This window comes from Bidens hawaiensis, unplaced genomic scaffold (assembly GCF_021521415.1).
Source record: "Bidens hawaiensis isolate Kalapana, Puna unplaced genomic scaffold, B.hawaiensis_p1.1 tig00025597_1, whole genome shotgun sequence".
NCBI classification, from domain to species: domain Eukaryota; kingdom Viridiplantae; phylum Streptophyta; class Magnoliopsida; order Asterales; family Asteraceae; genus Bidens; species Bidens hawaiensis.
Genome location: NW_027494096.1, coordinates 44086 through 60262, shown reverse-complemented (window position 1 = coordinate 60262; position 16177 = coordinate 44086). Strand labels below are relative to the sequence as shown.

Here is a 16177-nt window from a genome sequence, read left to right as displayed (position 1 = left end):
TTAATTCTTTCATTAATCGAAATACAACTAATTAAATTTTATATCTCCGACAACTTTCCTACAACAAAGTTTAGTTCTACCGACGATTTTTCGACAAAAACAAATTTTATGTTTTACCCTTTACGTACAATATTCCGACGAACACTATAATACATTATTATTTTTTTTGAATGTACAAAAATACAGAATATGAAAAAACCCATTTTGACTACCAAAAAAATACATACAAAGCCCATTAAACCTTTCGATTACAAACACGTGTTTGGTTACAAAAGGACCACAATATTTAGCGCATGCCTATCACAAAAAAAAACATATAACACATGCGATGCGGTTCACAAAATAATTCTAGACAACACATGTTCTAGATAATACATGTTTTAATAGATAACATACTAAGATTACTTATCGGCCAACTTTTTCATGATTTCTTCAAATTGTTTTTGTAATTGTTGTTCCCTTTCCTCTCGTTCAACTCGCTCTCTTTCACGATCTTGTTCCATTTGTTCCAAACGGTTTTCCAAGTCTTGTCGGGCGCCGCGTTCTTTTTATAGTTCAGCTCGAACTTCTTGAACCTATACAATTGTTGAAGCATATATTATCAATTACATAATACATGCAAACAAACAAGTGTGCATATGCTCAAAAAAGGTTTAACCAAGACGATATGTGCTTAAAGTAGATACAAGTCAACACGAGTTGTGATCAAAACGAGTCCGTATAAAATATAGCAAAAGCAAATATATGAAATTCTAACAAAAACTTGCTAGTGTCTAAAAAACCTATTAAATCAACTAACAACCTAATATAATAACATATTAAATTACCCGGCCGACCCGATATCGCCCATATCGAAAACATCAAATAGTTCGAAACCTACTTAACATACCCGATCAACACTCCAAATAACACATATATACATGCACACATATGCATACAAACATGTTAACATGATTTCCAAAACCAGTCCTAACTCCACAACAATACCTAACAAACCATTCAATGCAACACTAAAACAATGATTTCCAAAACTGGTTCTCCAAACCTGGTATCAACTAAGCCACATTTTAACAACTAAGCCTACAAATATGATCAAAATAGTATACTATAATTCCTAAACAATAATAACAATACCTCCAGTGACTGTTGCCCACCACTGAATGATCTATGCCCGTAAGCTGCAGATGATGGTGTCCCGGTAACCACGAAATGTGGATCAGAGGATCCTATCCCGAACATCCGGCGACCAGTACTGTTGGGATGCACGCTCTCCCACACAGCAAGATCATCACGATCTTTCAGATTCTGATTCCGGTCCTTCCCATACAACCTCTCAAGTTCCTTAGTGAATGATGCCTACATTTATCAAAACAAAGTGATTGTTACTGTACTTAATTTGAAACATTATATAAATAAATGATAAGGATAACTTGCAAATGACTCTTTTGATCGATCCGTAACAAACTCCAACTTTTCCAAGTCACTGGCATTAACTTCCCCATCTCGTAATCTTTTTTTGCTTTCCTTGGTGGCGTGAGTGTCAATGAAGACTATGTCAAAGCCCACTGGTCCACCATTTCATTTATCCTACATAAAAATGATGTAATGTGATTAATAATATTTTAGATATACAAACAGTTACTAAACTTCATAATATGATCAGCTTACCAACTGGATACGGTGTTCATCAAAACCCATAGACCCGCCTGAAGAAACACTAACCGGACCCCGGGCAGATTACTGGTAACCTGGGGGTTAGATAGATGTTTCCCACGAGGGGTTAGACCCTTGGAAGATGGTTCTTCTGATAACCTGCAAAACAGACACCGTGAGCTCGTCACTGAGAAGGGGGGGGGGGGTTCCTCCTTGTGACCACCCTCCGGCGTGAGAATCAGACTAGATTGCTCTTTAAATATAAAAGTATATTAAGAGATTGCTAGAGCAGATATCAGGTATATATGATAAGATAAGATGTTGTAAGATGATCATACCATTGGGGTATTTATAGCCGAAGGTAGGTTTCCAAGGGGTTTAGCCGGCCCAACACGCTACCAACTGTAACCTATGCACGTGCCCTGCCTGTGAGTGGTGGATAGGTAGCGGCTGACACAGAGCAGGCGTGTCGTGCACTCTTCCTCTTCTGCCAACTACAGGCTAGGCACGTGGTATGGCAGGAGTTGGTGGGTAGGCGGCGGCTATTGGTCACAGTGCTGTGGCGTGCTGCCTGCCATGCTGCTGTCAGTGAGCTGTCGCATTCTTGGTCAGATCTTTTGTCTGTACCTCGTCAGGTATCACACAAAAGATCCTCCATCATACGGACTGGCTCATTTAGGCGGGAGTTTTCCCCCTCCCGCCTTTGCTCATTCCTTCAGGTGACACTGGGGAGAGTTAAGTGCCTTGTGCGTGTAGCCATGCTGCGCGGGTGGCCTTCCCTAATGGCTTGTATCCGAGGCTGCGGGGACAGGCGGAGTCCTTCACCATTGGGAGGCATTTCCTGCGGGACCAGCTTGCGTACTGCGCGTAAGGACGTTACGTCTCTGAGCATGGTTGGTCCTGCGGATCCAGTTGGTCTCTGCGCAGACGTCCCTGTTTAAGGTGAGTCTTGCGGGTCCAACTGGGCTCTGCTGGGACCTACCTCTTCACCGCCTGTATGACGGGATAAATCATTGGAGCGATTGTTTCTCCCTGCTGCGGACCTTTTTAACCATTGCGAGGTATTCCAGTACTGTTATTAATAAAAAGATGTTAGGCCCGGTTCGATTCCGATCTAGTTTTAGCGATTAAGAACCATTGCACACCAATAAAAATATGTAAAGAGAAATCAAATTTTAGAAAAGAACAATAATGTATTTTTTCGAACCTTGCATAAACTTCTCCATCGTTCAGGAGGCACTGCATCAGGCGGAAAATTCTGTGTTATCTCAAAATTTTCTTTATCATCTGCAATATGGTGTCCTGCCTCCCTGGCTTTCTTTTTCGATTCTACTCTAAAACCCTTCATAATATCTCTAAAACGATCTTTGAGGACGTTAATAAATCCTTCATAAATGTCTTGGTCATCTTTTGGATCCCATTTCCACTTAGTCTGTAAAAATAAAGATAAACACACAAATTAAAACAAATAGGGGTGGGCGAAAAAAACAAAAAACTTGTTAACACGTTTGTTTATTGAACTAAATATGAAGCAAAACAGTACGCACACACATATATACACACATATATTGAAGTATTTTTGAAGCAAAAGTAGTTTTATAGGTTTCAAATTAAAACATCAGTAGGTTTTTTACTAAATATATTTGTGGGAAATTTGTCGGGCATGTTATATATTCCGATGATTTTCCGACAATTTTAGAAGAAAAATAAATTTTAATTAATAAGTTGTAATATAAATTATTTGATTTTCATATTAATCAAATTATAAAACCAAAATTTTTATATTTGTGGGAAACTTGTGGGTAGATTGTTGAAAGTTACTTAAAGTTAGTCACAAAATAGCTACAAATAAATTTTCGTCAATACTTCGTTGGAAATTTGAAGGAAAATTTATGGTTTTTTTTGTTCTTGTTTTTGTCGGAAACTTGTGGTTAGCTTGTGGAAAATTTCATTTGCCGGTAAGTTGTCGGAAACTTTTGTGGGAAATATAGATGTTTTCTAGTAGTGATACTCCTATGATCCACATAGATGATCGACCACGAATTTCCTGCCGTTGTGTGTTCAAAATTTGCTCATTATTCCTTGCTTTCGTATAAATTCAAGTCACTGCCACACTTAAATTCAACGTTTAAAAAGAACAGAAAACTAAATATCATATATCGTGGTCGCAACGCAAACAATATAAATAAAAGTATATGAGAGGATAAATGAGGAGTTGAATGTTTAATTTATATAATTACACACAATTCATAAGTCAAAATTCTTTAGAGAACTCAAATTACATAATTTTTTTGTAGTGGAAATACAAATGATAGATCTAAAGAACTCCTTTCGCGATCATATAAATAAATCCTAACAGCTAATAAAAACTAATGATTTACACCATGACTTTTTCTAACAACTCTTACACAAAATAAGTAGACTAAGACATTCACTTATAAAGGGTTTATACATAATATCCCATTTCAATGAAGAGTGAATTCATGTCCTATCGGTAAAGAAGTGTTAGGCAAACGACCTACACATGTGTTTGACAACTCATTAGTTCCAAATGCTCGTTATGAAATAGCGGATTTGCTGGAAATCATGGGAACACACGCAACGTAACGTATTGGTAGAATATTGTTTTAATATGTATTTGCATTACTAATAGTATCTTGTATTTGAAGCTAGTTACACCTTGGGTACTATTTTCGGCTTTGCATCTGCTCTAAAATGAAGTCCTTAGCTAATATGAGTTTACCTATGTGACTTCTAAGCTAATGTTACTATCTAATTATAAAATATGGATAACTTTTAAATTTGTCTTTTTTAAAGAGAGAGAATCTCATTGTCCCTCCTTTTTAAAAGATTCTATTAATATCTTTTATAAACTCGCCGTGATTATTATATTATTAAATTTTACTCATATTTGGTTTTTCTTTTATAACTTTTAAAATGTAAAGTTTTATGAAATTCTGAATATACCATTGAGACGTGCTTATTTTTATCTACGCGCCGACATAAATTTTGTTCAAAACCTAGCCGGGTCAAATTTATCTCGAAATATTTAATAAAATTTGACCTGGCTCGATTTGAAGTAAATTTTATGTCAATACATAGATAAACATAAGCACGTGTCAAAAGTATATTCGGAATTTATAAAACTTTATATTCGGAATTTATAAAACTTTATACATTAAAAGTTATAAAATAAAACCCAATTATGAGTTTGATTATGATAATATAATATATAAAAAACAAACAAAAAACCAAATAGGCCGTGAAAGACGAGTTTGTGGCCTAACTTGTCGTGAAAGACGAGTTTGAGGCCAAAATAGTTGTCAAAGACGAGTTTGAGGCAAAACATGTCGTCAAAGACGAGTTTGAGGCAAAACATGTCTTAATTTCAAAAATGATTTTGTGACGAGTTTCCGTAGGACATTAATAAAATCTTCAAAAAAAGGGACAAAATAGGATTATTTCTCTTTAAGAGAAATATTTTAGGAATTTCCCTTAGAAATAATTATTCTAACCATTAGGGGGCAAAGCTCTTTAGAGCTAGGGTGTCCCCGGCCTCCCTATTTTTGCGCGGTAGTGTTAAGTGACTTTTTTTCAACCAAAAATTTGTATACATGGTGCAAATACCCGTTTTTTTCGAAATTTTAAGCCCACCCCCCTCGTTTAAGATTTTTTTAAATACATTTTGAGTCCGCCGTCAGGCCGAACGAAGCCGTCCAAGCTTCGTTACTGCTAACCATTATCTAGAACTACTTGAAGTACGTGCTTTAAATAGGAAGAGTTTATGGCAACGACATTCAACGTGCAAGACATAAATAACAATTAACAAGTATAATTTTCCTTGTCATCAAAGAGGAACACATGGAATGATGGAAATAAGTCACGAGGTAACAAATGTATTTAAGTATTTAACAAAAATTAAGCCAATTATAATTTACACATTCCTAATCTTTTAATTCTTGAAACATATGTGATAATATTATGTGTGAAAATGACATGCTTGACTTTAGAAACATGGAGCTTGCTTGTTGATTGGTTAAAACTTTAAAAACATATTAATACAAACTTGAGAAAATGACGTTGGCATAAATTGAAATATTGACGCTTAATGATAAACTCATAAAAGTCTTAATTAAACTGAGACACACGCACTATATGTATATTAACTCCCATGATTTGACAATACTAAAATTCTCCCATGATATTGAAATTAGAGAATATAGAAAACTATAAGGTTAAATTTTAGGTGTTAAAAAATTATTTTGTATTGATTTGCATTTTTTGTAACTTTAGGGTACCTTTAGTGTTTTTATATTAGAACTTGAAATGTTGGTTGCATAAATATATTAAGCAACATGTATAAAACTATAAATTAATAGGTTATAAATGTTAATAGAAATTGTGTTAGAAAGAATTGTCTTAAACCAAGCGGTGTACAAATACAAAAAACCCTTTTCAATTCCGTATTTGATGTTGAGTGTTGACGTCTCTTAAAAAAGATAGGTTTTGTCTTTTGTCTAATTGTACTTGTAACTATCTCACTGGTTCATAAATGGGCCCACGGCGCAACAAAATGAAGTGTTGCAACACATGGATTTGTTGCGTCAACACAAAGGAAACTGGCGTAGAAGATCAGTTTCGCTACGCCACTTGTTAAAATCATTTGAGCTGGGAACACTTGTTTAGCTTGGCTGAAAATTTGTAAAGGCCATTATTGTTTTGGTTAAATAAATGATAAAAATCGTTATTCTTGTGATTTTCCCCAGTAACAATGTACAAATCAATATGCAAATAATCAAATATCCCATATAATAACAAAATCATGACGGTCAGAAGAACTAGAGGTATTAACTAATAAGCCATGCAAACCGTAATCAAGTAACATTACAAAACATAAGGGCGTAATCAAGTAACATTATAAAACATAGGGGCTTTCAGCGACGACACGGTGAAATAAGAACAGTGGGAAAACATAGTATGAGTAAAGAATTTACCGAGGGATCACCAACAGTGTTTTTACCCACAGATAAGCAACGATAATTTATTGATGGATCACCAACAACGTAATCAGTTCAAAATAAACGCACAAGTCCAAATAGTGTAGAAAATTGCTTGTATAGTACCCAACCACATTGAACCCCTATAGGGCACGCACCGTATAAATTAACTAACATATCCACACCAACAACTACCGGTTTCAAAACACATAAAGAAACTAACTTCAAAACAAGCCTATAACTACCTTTTCCACATTATCTTCTTCACTCTTTAGGCTTTTAGGACTTCAATCTTTTGTGCTAACTCATCAACCTCTTCTTCCTGCAACAATTAACACTTCAATTTACAACTGCAAAAAATCCCTTCTACTATACTTTTACTGCCATGACCCATGCATAACTAAATGGGTCGAACCAAGTGGATAAAGATAAATAGTAAATAATAAATGAAGATAAAAATTACCTGGGAATTTGTTGTTCCTTGGTTACCTATACATTTGGAGGCACTAATACTGGAACTCTTTAATAAGGTGCGAGCACTCGGGGGGTCCATCTTGGTCAACTTCACTTTCTGACTGGCCCTTTGGGCTATCGTGTGTTGTAGCATCCGAATCCACGGTCTTCTTTTCAGCATCATTTTCTTGAGCTGCAGATGCTTCGGCCTTCGGTGCAGGAACTCTTTCCCTATAGAGACAAAACATTATAGTTATGTATACACACATATATAACTTTCTTGTATGTGCATTGTGCAATATGTCCAAAACAAAATGGCCATCGACTTTTAAGTTTTGAAAACAATTCAATCCAATGAGAACATGCCATGTCTCATTGTACCTTTGCGTTAGATTTTCTTTAATTAAAGAAAGTCAAATTTATTTACAAGAAAGTCAATGAGCATTTTGGTAATTTTATTAGTCAACTTACCTTGGGAGTGAGACATGCAGCCTTTGCAGGGGTGGGGTGCTACTTTTTCCGCTTCTACCAAAATTCTCCTCCAAATGTGCAAATTGTCGCTTAAACCGGTCAACACCACTATTAAACATTATAAAAGAAAACACATCACTAAGTGAGAATATTAAACAAAAAATGTTACACATTAGCAAAAATAAAAGATCATATTTTGAAACTTGGTTACTATTCAATGAAATTGCCCCCAGTAAATACAGAAGTTATTATCACCTTGGGTACAAAAAGCTAGTTTGTTCTCCACCACTTAAGTATTCCTGAAGCATCTGAGGATGATACTCTAGAATCTGATATATAAATAAGACCATTGTTAACAAGTAACAAGTATAAAGTATTGTATACGAGCCTAATCATGTTAACAGTAGCATACATACCTCTCGATATATCAACTCTCTAACATCATCTTTTGCTAGTTTTTTCCTTTCAAATTCAAACTCAAGTTTTGATATTGCGTGAGTTGAAGGTTCTTGCTCTACATTAGCCAACCCTTGAAAGTAAGGATCCGCTAGTGCCTGCAAAAAACATATCATTAACACCAAACACCAATCGGGAATCAACCTTGAAAGAAAAATCAAGATACCTCTTCAGCGGAGAGGCGATCTTTCGGGTCAAACGATAGCAGGCGTTCGAGTAGGCGAAGTGCCAATGGATCAGCATTAGGAAATTTGTGTGTAAAAGGAACAGGTGGTTTCTTACGCATATTATTAAGATATCTTCTAGCTTTTTCATTGCGAATCTGCATTAACACCATTTGTATTATTAGATTAATGATTTGATTTTAAGCTTGTTTTGACCAATAAGAAGTTAAAGGGGTAGTCAACCAACCCGTGAAATAGATTCAGTGGAAGGAGTGCCAAGCAAATCAGTCATGAGATCCAGTTGATGCACCACATTCCTTCCGGGAAATAGCGGTCTTCCTAAAAGCATTTCAGCAAATATGCATCCAATGCTCCATATATCAACGCCAGGTGTATACTGCAATAATAAAGTTTTTTGTTTTCTTAATAAAGATGGCAAAATGGGTGGATCAAAATGGTAGGGGTGTGAATTTCTGAACCGAACAAGAATTCGCGGAGTTGGGTTTGGTTGGTGTAAACGAGTCGTGTTCGTGGGTTGGCCTGTTGAACCCATGACCCAAACTTAACACGGAATTCGTGAGTTTGGGTTTAGTGTAAACAGATTCAGGTCAGTTTCAGGTCGAACCAGTGAACACGTTTAGCTAAACAGGTCATGTTCGTGTCCATCCAACGGGTTCGTGGGTTATTAACCCATTTGACCTATGTGTTCTATCTTTTAACTTTTCAAAATGTGTTTTATATAATAACTTAAACCACTTGGACAACTTTTATGCCAAAATTTAAAACTTTAAAAACAAATTGCCATAGCTTAAATATAATTACTTTAAAAAAAGGGATATTGGATTTTAATAACCCAAACTTTGTCCCATTGGCGGCGCTAAGCCAAATTTAAAAATCCAATATTCTTAACAAAATAAAAATATGTAAAATTAGAATTTTAAAGTATTAATATGTAAAAAGAATAATAATAATAAAAAAACACCCTTTTTACAAGTATAATAAATCTTTTTCACTAAACTGATTTAAAAGGTAGTATTATGCATTAAAAACACACTTCAGCAAACAACTTTTAATCCTTTTGACCTATTTCCTTTTCAACTAAACTTTTTCTATATCACCCATTTGACCTGTTAGAAATAAAAACATAATTTATTATATCATACCTTAGAGAAAAAGGAGCCACAGAGTTCAGGGGCCCGATACCACCTAGTAGCAACATAATCCTGCATCAATCTCAGGTCATTTAAAACGAGCATAAACCATAGGGTTTTAATTTCACGAGACAAGAAATTAAACATACCGTCCAAAATATTGTTGACGGAGCATCATTGAATGACACCCGCGCAAGCCCAAAATCACAAATCTTCAATTTACAGTCGGCATTAGCAAGAATGTTTTTGGGTTTTAAATCTCGGTGAAACACATTTGCTGCAAAATTCAATAATTTAAGTAATAATTGTTAGGATTAAACGCACACACGAAACCAAACACACACACGAAAGCAATAAACGAACACGAGAATTTAACGTGGTTCGGTCTAAACTGACCTACGTCCACGGGTGGCAACTAGGTATATCTTTATTGAGTGACCAATATTACAAGTACATAATGTTGTTTATATAGAGACTGAACTAGGGTTAGTAAATTATTATGCAAGAAATCTAAACCGGGCCGGGCTTGGGCCCGACCGCCCACACCCGTCTCCTCTTTTGACTTCATATAATAAACCGGGCCAACAAGGCCTACGAACCCAACAATCTCCCACTCGGAGGCCTTGAGTACTCTCGTCTGCACTCCTGATTGTACTTCTGTAATCTGAACATTAAACTTCTTCTAGTTGCCACCGCCTTCTCATCAATTAACCTGAAGGCCCGTTGAAGCTCCCCGGAGCTCCAACACGTCAGTCATGGCTGAAACTGCCCCTGACCCGTTCTCTGTCCCTACCGGCTCCCACTGTAACGAACTACCGGATCCTGAGATAACCTGAGAACAAACACTCTCCATATTCAGCAAGTAATTCATTGGAGAGACTTTTACAGCTGGAATACTGGTTTTCTTAATCCACTGTCGACCTGGAACAGTAACTGAAACACGACCTGTGCTCCCACTGTCACGATGTCCCCCAACTGATTTAACCTTCCTAGCTCGTTCATCCTGAATCTTCACTTTGGCTCTGGGTTTGTTACTTGCAAAACGAACCTTCTTCTGCCCACGAGATTCTGTGAACCGGATTTTGTCTTTCACCAAAACTGGATCCACTCCTTTCGATGACATGCCGACCATATACAATGAACCCATTTTCGTGCCACGAGCAACCACAAGATTCCCTTTGACTACTTTCCACTGCCCATTCCCGAACTTAACATCGTGCCCCTGGTCATCTAACTGCCCAACTGAAATCAAACGTTTCTTCAAACTTGGAATAACCCTCACGTCTTTCAAAGTCCAAGAAGTACCGGCTGAAGTTATCAAATCAACGTCTCCCATACCCGTAACCTCTAAAATATCATCATTCGCTAGTCGAACCTTTCCAAAATCCCCAAATTTAAGATTCTTCATCGTTTCACTACAGTGAGTGGCATGAAACGATGCACCAGAATCCATCACCCAAGCATCAACGCTACTCTCAACACTACAAACCAAAGCCTCATCACTACTGACCCCGTCATCTGTGTCGTCTTCTGTAACGTTCACCTCTTTCTTACCATTCGGACACTAATTCCTGAAGTGTCCTTTCTCTTTACAACCCCAACATTCAATATCCTTACGAGTCTTAGACTGACTCCTCTTCCTGCTCCCACTGCCTCGCTGTTTTCCCCTACCTCTACCTTCTGTGACTAGCATATTGCCTGATGATTCACCTGAACTTCTGCGTCTTGAATCTTCTCCCAGAATCAGATCTTGAATCCCATCGAAAGTAATATTTGTAGACGAACTACAAACTGCAGTCACTGTTTGCGACCAACTGTCGGGCAAAGAGGATAATAACAAGAGGCCTTGAACTTCATCATCAAACTTAATGTCAACTGACACTAAGCGGGACAAGATCGAATTAAGATTATTGATATGAGTTGTAACTGACCCACCCTCTTTCATTCTTGTTGTCACTAGCTCTCTGATAAGATAGACCTTATTCGCTGCCGAAGGCTTCTCATACATGTTGGATAGTGCGTCCATCATACCACGGGCTGTGGTTTCTTTCATGACGTTAAACGCCACATCTTCCGACAACGATAATGTAATACAAGCCCTAGCTTTCTTGTCTAACTTCTTCCAATCTGCTTCTGACAACTTTTCTGGTTTTTCATCCTCAAGCACTACATCCAAGTCTTTCTGACAAAGTAGTGCCTCAATCTGCATCTTCCACCAACCAAACTTCTGTCCGTCAAACTTCTGTATCGAAAACTTTCCGTCTTCTGCCATGGCAATGACTAAAACGAAAAACTGGATAAAACAGAGACAGACACAGCAACACGAGCCTGAACTTAACGATTGTTCTACTAAACTCTGTTAAAAAATCAACCTATTTATACGCAGCGGAATATCGAACTGAAAATCAGAAACCGAAACTTTAAACTGAAACGATAAACCTGACAAACGCGGTTGGCACTGGTTCTCCGTTTCTTTAACGCTTCTTCTGACTTGACAACGATTCTTCAATGAAAAATAGAATCCTGATTCAACTTGTTCTTGGTTCGGTTAGGCTGATCAGCGATAACAGGTAATCAGGCCGGCTTCACTGCTCGGCTACCACACTTATACTTCGACCACAAACCCGTAACGGCAGCTGGTTACTCAGTTCTGTCGGCTAGACTGCCCGACACGACTTTTAGCGGTTGATGCTTCTTGAATGACGATCGAACAAATCGGTAATAGGGTGGCGGCGCTACTGCCGGCAAACCCTAATCGAACTGATGACCAACAAGACGAACCCGGTGACCGCTGGGTTAATTTGGCGGCTGCCAAAAAACGAAACCCTAGATCAACCCTATCTTCTGCAATCGTTAAAGAAAGTGTTCTTCGTGTGTAACAAACCTAAGCTCTAGATACCACTTGTTAGGATTAAACGCACACACGAAACCGAACACACACACGAAAGCAATAAACGAACACGAGGATTTAACGTGGTTCGGTCTAAACTGACCTGCGTCCACGGGTGGCAACTAGGTATATCTTTATTGAGTGACCAATATTACAAGTACATAATGTTGTTTATATAGAGACTGAACTAGGGTTAGTAAATTATTATGCAAGAAATCTAAACCGGGCCGGGCTTGGGCCCGACCGCCCACACCCGTCTCCTCTTTTGACTTCATATAATAAACCGGGCCAACAAAGCCTACGAACCCAACAATAATATTAATAACTATTAGAAACGTGCACACAATCATATGAAGAAAAAGACCTGTGTGAATATATTTTAGGCCTCGAAGAAGCTGGTACAAGAAAAACCGATGATGCTGAGGTGTCAAATCATCATTGGCTTTGATAACTTGGTGAAGATCACATTCCATTAGTTCAAAAACAACATATATATCCTTAAACTCTCTTCTAGAAGGCGGAAGCATAATATGTTTGATTTGCACAACATCAGGATGTTTGAGCAAGCGAAGAAGTTTGATTTCTCTAAGGATCCGTGTGGCATCAGATACATGTTCAAAAACATCATTAATCTTCTTGATTGCAACCTTTTCGCCTGTATGAGTATCAATCGCAGACCCCACAACACCATAACTTCCTTTGCCTATAACTTCTTGAACTTGGTACCTGCTTGCCTCACCATACTCTGTGAAGAACTCTGCTTCAAGCTGAGTAAACACAACAACAACAACGTACACACATTTTATTATGCATTCGTCTCATAGATTAATGATACTGTAAAAATATGAAGGAGTAAAAATTTCATTACTGAATAGGTTACCCTACAATACATTGACAATTTGGCATTACAAGGAAACCTTAATAAACCTAATGGGCCCGCAGGGGGGAATACTAGAAGCCCTGATCTGATATACATTCCAATAGATACCTTTGAGGTTGAAATTGATTCTATTGTGTTAATCGTATTCAAGTGTGTTTATTTGTCTTCATCAATCAAACAGTGTGAGACAATAGGTTATAATTCCAAAATACGGCTTGATGAGCCGAGCCAGAGCAAGCTCGGGCTCGGTACAAAAACAAATTATTAAAAATATTTAAACAAAACATAACTGAAAATACAGTATTCAAATACTCAGGCTTGGTATACAAAACAAATTTATTAAAAATATTTAAACAAAATATAACTAAAAATACAGTATTCAAACACTCGATTTGTATGATTGTATCTTCAATGGACAAAAGATAAAGCTATCTAAACCCATTTAAATCAACAAAATAACATAATCTCATTTGAATCAACAAAATATTTGAAGTCATTGAACAAAAATATTATAAACTGCTTGTTTAATAAAATACAGTAAAGGTAAAATAATTCGAGCTAATTACCGAGCCACCCTTGGCTCGGACTCAGCTCATTTACCAACCGAGCCAGCTTGGCTTGGTTTCAAACTGAGCCAATTCGAGTGAGCTCTATTCAAGCTTTTTCCGAGCCATGGGCTTTTTGGACAGCCCTAATCCAATGCAAGCTAATTGAATGGATTTAGAATGATCAATAGTGGGATTTAACTATATATGTATGTATAGTTTTAGTGTTGTGACAGGTGGGACACCACGCGACATGTTCCCCAACAAAATCGCCAACTATAGATTTCATAATATATGGGGCCAAATGATGTACTCATCTTTCAGATCAACAACCAGTACCAAGTCATCCACTTAATTAAAAACTAACTTTATATAACTTTTGAGATCCAGATTAAAAATCAGTAAAAAAAAAGTCAACAATAGTCTTCAATCAATCAATCAATAAACATGTGTTAAAAAGTGTTAAATAAGAGAGATCTGAAATAAGTAACTAACTAATTAACTACCTTTCTGTTAGGATCGACTGGAACAGAAGCTGCTGAGGTGAATCCGATGCGTTTGGGGACTCTGATAAGCTTAAGTGCAGACACATCAAAGTCTTCACCACCACCAATGTTGACCACCTGCTGCTGCTGTGTGGCGGCGTCTGATGATGACGATGTTAGGGTTTTGGATTCGGATTGAATCAGATTGCTAGGGTTATTATTATCATCGGTAGTAGTAGTCGATGATGATCGGCGATTGTGAGGGTTGAACCAGCGAAGAACGCCGTCAACGAATGTTCCGCTCTTCATAATAATAGTAATAATAATAATAATATTGTGGTTTGAGAATCAATCAAGTATATGTATATGTATATGTATATGTATGTATAGGATGATGATGTGAGTAGTACAGTTGTATTCCGTCGGGAAGTAGAGGAGGAAGATGGGAAAAGAAAGAGAGTTTAGTTGTCACCGCGTTACCGGAGAGCGACATCCATGGAGGCGAGGGTCCCACTCACTAGTAGTCATCATCGTGCTTATTTTAATATCATCATTCGTTGTCTCACTTCGCTTATCGTGCTTTTTTATTATTATTATTATTAATTTGTTTTTATTTTTTTATGTTTTTGTTGATTTTTGTGTATTCTCTCAAAAGACGGAAGATAGTGTAGGATGAAATGTATAAGTTGGTTGTTTTGTTAAGTTGGTTTTACCGGCTCCTCGTTGTCGTGCTGTTTGGCGGGCGTGGGGGTCGGGTTTTATCCGGTGAATCCCTCAACTGGTGGACCGCTAGGGGCTCCGTCCGTCCGGACTAATGGCTGGCTCGGGCTACCTTTAGCGAATGGGGACCGCATACGGGGTACCCGGCGTTACTAGTTGGTCGTTCAAAAAAAGAAGTGTAGGATGAAATGTATGTATATATGTGGTTTATATTCATAACATAAGAGGGAATAAGATATTGTAAAGTATATAATGACAATCTTATACCTCAAAAATATCTGAATATCTTTAAAGACGATGTTGGATTGTTGTTGAATCATTGATCTTACTTTTTCATTAGTTGAGATTGGTGTGTTATATAAGTTATAACTAATAGAAAGTAAAAGATTGCTGAAAGGGCAAGAAAATGACATACACAAATTGTCACTTTTGTAGTTAAACTAGTTTTATCTAAAAAAACACTAAGATAATTTTTATGTGCTTCATTATTTTATAAAAAATATCTTTTTTAGTACATGCGCAAAACCATTAGCTTATTGATATTGGAATACCCAATAGATTCTTCTAATTTATCATTTATGGGTCAAGTGAAACCATAGAAAGAAGCCCTGTAAAATAAAGATTTTTTTTTCAACAATATTCTTATTGTTAATATAACATGTAAGAACTGTTATTTCAAAGAGTATTACACTATTGATTATGAAATATTTAATGCTTGTTGAACCTTTAGAACTGTGTGAAAGTATGACACTTAAATTCGGAGTCAAAAAGTATAAAATGTTATTAGTTGAAAAAAATGTTAGTTGAAGATGATCCCATTAAATTGAATACAAACACATTTTATAGAGTTCAATGTATTGTGTCTAACATCTGAATTGATGCGATATGTCCACCTTATTTACAATATACAATGGTGCAACTATAAAATGGTGTGTCTAAGTTTACAGGTTAGACGCACATATAAACTATTTTATTAAAATGGTACGTCAAACTTTGTAACAATGATGCTTCTAACGGATATATCAACCATCACCCTAAAGAAATCAATCATAAAGGGTTTAGAGTTACAACGTTTGAAGAAGAGTGGTAGCCAAACGACCTGGAAAAGTTAATATACAACCGAATTCCTCTAAAGGCACCCATCAAGCAATTCAAGCTCAGGAATGTACTCGTCTTTAAATCATGTTTGTGTCAAGATGTAGTAATAGTAGTAGTAGTAGGGGCCTTAAAGAACATTTCTTCGAATTCACATTAGAATAGATTTGTAAGTAGAAGACGTAAGACAATTACACACTTAGGAAGTATTGTGTTC

At 36.8% G+C, this 16177-nt stretch overlaps 1 pseudogene across 1 annotated transcript; it reads right to left on the bottom strand.

Annotated features, from left to right (window-relative positions):
- Nucleotides 1-6269: 6269 nt before the first annotated feature.
- Nucleotides 6270-14619, bottom strand: LOC143571864 (mitogen-activated protein kinase 9-like; annotated as a pseudogene). Its single transcript, XR_013142170.1, has 10 exons — nt 14167-14619; nt 12600-13002; nt 9495-9622; nt 9358-9417; nt 8442-8591; nt 8197-8352; nt 7991-8128; nt 7830-7903; nt 7575-7682; nt 6270-7334 (listed from the first exon to the last, which is right to left on the bottom strand). The product of XR_013142170.1 is annotated as a mitogen-activated protein kinase 9-like (transcript).
- Nucleotides 14620-16177: the final 1558 nt, after the last annotated feature.